General features: G+C 37.5%; 1 non-coding gene across 1 annotated transcript; it reads right to left on the bottom strand.

Moving 5' to 3' along the window:
- Nucleotides 1–259: 259 nt before the first annotated feature.
- Nucleotides 260–392, bottom strand: LOC142438438 (small nucleolar RNA SNORA31). Its single transcript, XR_012782811.1, has one exon. It is a non-coding gene; the product is annotated as a small nucleolar RNA SNORA31 (small nucleolar RNA).
- Nucleotides 393–3849: the final 3457 nt, after the last annotated feature.

Raw genomic sequence — 3849 nt, 5'->3', positions numbered from 1 at the left:
CAATTAACCCCACAGGTTGGTACCAGTCACAGGAAAGGGACATCACACTTGAAAAAGAAGCCCCTTGGCAAGATAGACACTGTGACTGCAACATGGACACGAACGTAAGAACAACTGTGCGGACGGTGCAGGGCCAGGCAGTGTTTCTCCCTACTGTTCATAGGGTCACTATCAGTCGGAAACTCAAAATAACAATATAGGTGCCAAGTTCATTACATCACATTCAGAAAAACTAGGTTCAAAGAATATTTTTTTTTGGCTATGTAATCCCTCATTCAATCTGGATCTGCCACAAAGACAGACAGAAAGCCCAGGGACTTTGTATTCTTTCGCATCCTAGTGCAAACCAGAAGAACAACAGTCAATTGTCCCCGGTCTATCAGAGGATGCTCTCAAAGAATATTTTTGTGGCAAAAAAAATTATGTGAATTCTGGTGGTGCTGTGGCTTAAGCATTGGGCTGCTAACTGCAAGGTTAACAGTTCAAATTCACCCACCACTCCGCTAGAGAAAATGAAGTTGGTTGCTCTGGTAAAGATTTATAGCATCAAAAATCCTAAGGGTCATTTTGAGTCAAAACTGTCTTGATGGCATTTGGTTAGGTTTGGGGGGTTTTTTTCCTACAGTTTTTGTTCTGTTTGTGTTTGTTTCATGTGAGTATAAACAGTTTTTTATACATCTTTTCCATTTCTTTTTAGAAATATGCAAGCATTAAGAAGTATGGAAAATGTCATTACCAGTTTTGGAAAAACTATACAAAATTTCCCCACAACCCCCAAAATAACTGTACAACTTTCCCAAAGGACTGAATTTGGGCAGAAGACACATGGAGCAGAGTAAAAGGAATCAGCGTTAGACCCATTAGAGTATGCCAGTCCAAAAATATGCTTCCTGGAAATGAGGTTTCATTATCAAGTGCAAATCTCTGTCTTTCAAAACCAAGAGCAGGAACAGAATAAGTTCAGAATAAGGCATATAAAGGTGTGAAGCCAGGGGACAGAGCGTTTCCAGGGAGAACAGAGCAGCAAATCTTAGGGTCAGCAAAATTATAATTCACCAAGATAGGGTAGGCACTATGAAACATAGAAGCCTGTCTCTTGCTTGCAAAAACTAGAGAGCACAGATCGGCTGGCAGGAGCTAGTTCACTTCAGAGACTCAGAGTAGGTGGGCCCACATATAGAATCATAAGAGAAGCTACATTCACAGGCAGCAGTCTGTTTTTGACACTAAAGGGAAAGTGAATCTGTAGTCTATTTTTATCTGTGTATTGGGTGTAGGTTTACAGAGCAGATCATCAGTTGTACAACAATCAACAATTGTTGTACAACAATTCAACAATCCATATTCTATAGCTTCAGGATCTATCACTCCAAAATAATGCTTTGAAAAACTATCAATTATTTGCCAACAGTTCACTGGGGTGACAAATTGGGATGGGCTCAGCTATATCTTTGGGCCTCTGACATGATGGCTTAGATACCCAGAGCCTCTTTGTACATCTATCTCATCTTCAAGGAGGCTCACCCATCGAGAATTCATTGCTATTGAGTGGATTCTGACATACAGCATTCTCCTGTAAGCACTGGACTACTACCTTCAAGATTGTCAGTTCAAATTCACCAGCTGCTCTGTGGGAAAAGATAAGACTGTCTGCTCTTGTAAAAACTGGCAAGGCCTTGGACATTGTCTGTAGGGTCATGATGAGCTGGAATCAACTCTCTGGCTATGAGTTAGGTTCTATGACAGAGTGTAACTGAAAAATGGGTTTTCCAAGGATGTAAAGAGCAGACTGTCATCTCTTTCTCACACAGAGTTGGAGGTGGGAACAAGCCACAGTGTTGTAATCACTGTGTGACCATGCTTCCCTTTCTAAGAGGCTAGCTCAAGCCTTTTCACATGAAGATGGAGAAGCTCCCATAGACAACCAAGAACACAGGCCTATAGCTCACAAAATTTTAAGCTCCAGGTTATTTTTTAATGTGTATGATTGTTGATGTCCTAAATGTCATGATTGTTGATGGCTAAAGCAAGTTCAACTAAGTTGAAAGTCAATATGGGAGGAGGCTATGCAGAAATGAAATTACAGAAAAATGCCAATCATAAGGGATCATTAATATAACAATGGATCATAAAGTGAGAGCTTAGGGTTGAGTGGACAAAAAACTGCCTGAAATACTCCCTTACAAATAATTTGATCAGAAAAATGGAATTAACTCATTGATAAGTGGTGATGAAATTACTGGCACAGATAGGATAAAGATAATAAGGGAAAAATTAAAGAACATTAAAAGTTACCAATAGGTGAGAAAATTAAAATGTTGACCCAAAACCAATGAAAACTGTGATTATGCATTTTGTATTAAATAGACACAGAAATCTAAAAATAATATTAACATAGTATGTATTGTCAGACAGTATTTTAACCACTTTGCAATTATTAACTTGGCTGATTCTCAAAACAACTCTATAGCTACATTTTATTATTACTCTCATTATACAGATATAAAGAACAAAGGAACGTAAGATTCAGGTTCACGCAATTAAAGGAAGAGTCAGTATTTAAAGCCAGGAAATCACAATTTTGAGTCTGTACTCTTATTTATGGACTCTTGTCTTTCAAAAAACCAGACCCACAGAAGTCAAATTGATTACAGCTCAAAAGAACCCTATAGTACAGAATAGAAATGCCCTGTTTGGTTTCTGAGATGATAGAGTTGTACAGGAGCAGAAAGCCTACTTCTTTCTTCCACAGAGCCTGTTCACCGCGGTTTAAACAAACCAGTACATGCAATCTCTAAGAAATTCTACTAAGCACGGGTGAAGATATTCAGGAAAGAGAAAAGTGGATAAAATTAGCTTATATGAATCAGGTAAGAAGAATGTGGATTCGGTGAACATGGGAGTAATAAGGACAACATTAGAGGAGATTACTTCCTTTAAAATGATAAATTTTCTCTTAAAATGATAATGGTAGGAGAAATACACTAGACAGACAATATATGTAGACTTGGGGGCTTCTGAAAAAGACAACATTAGCAGTGAAATAAAAGTAAATAATTTAAAATCAAAGTGCAAAGAGCTTTCCTGAAATAAAACCTATTTGAAACTACGTGGTTAAAGTTACGCAATTTACATAGGGGAAAAAGATTCATAAAAATTAACACCAGGATGAATATTAATAGATTACTGACATTTTAATACAAATAATCATTTAGACAGAAAAGCAAAAACACTAAGCCATGTACTAGAAAAAAATAGCTAACTTAGCCTCAAACTACCCCAAAGCAACAGTGAAAGCCTGTGTCAATGAAACAAAATTTATGACAATTTCAAAGAAAGAAAGTGTGATACACATAAGGCTTTATTCTGTACAGTGAATAATTCAGGTATTGCAAAATGTAGTTAGCCTACACGTGTTCAATCTCCCTGTCTCAACTGTGTTTTAAAAAGAGTACCACGGACTAATCAATGACACTATTAGCAAAAGATCGTTATGTGCCAGGAAGAAAAGATTCAAGATAATTAACAAGGAGATCTCTAATGGGAGCCTGAGACATATAAAAATCATAGATCCAGGAAGGGATTTTGAGCTTTCACTTAATCCTAGCTCTAATTTAAGAACAATTAGTTCTTAAAACATGAATCTGCCAGACACTTGCCCTGAAGAAGGAAGCACAGAAGATATGGGGACTATTATAAAGTGTGGCGAACAAATTAGGTAGTGACTGGATATCAGATAAAATAGCATCTTGAGTCTTAAAGGCTTGTTTCCAAACAAGCAGCCGTCCAAGTGAGATGTGAACTAAGTCCACATGGGAAAAACACACCAACATCAGTGGCCTAAGGATT

This window comes from Tenrec ecaudatus, chromosome 1 (assembly GCF_050624435.1).
Source record: "Tenrec ecaudatus isolate mTenEca1 chromosome 1, mTenEca1.hap1, whole genome shotgun sequence".
In the NCBI taxonomy this organism is placed as follows: domain Eukaryota; kingdom Metazoa; phylum Chordata; class Mammalia; order Afrosoricida; family Tenrecidae; genus Tenrec; species Tenrec ecaudatus.
The sequence above is the reverse complement of the archived record's forward strand: the minus strand, read 5'-3'. Positions and strand labels throughout refer to the sequence as shown.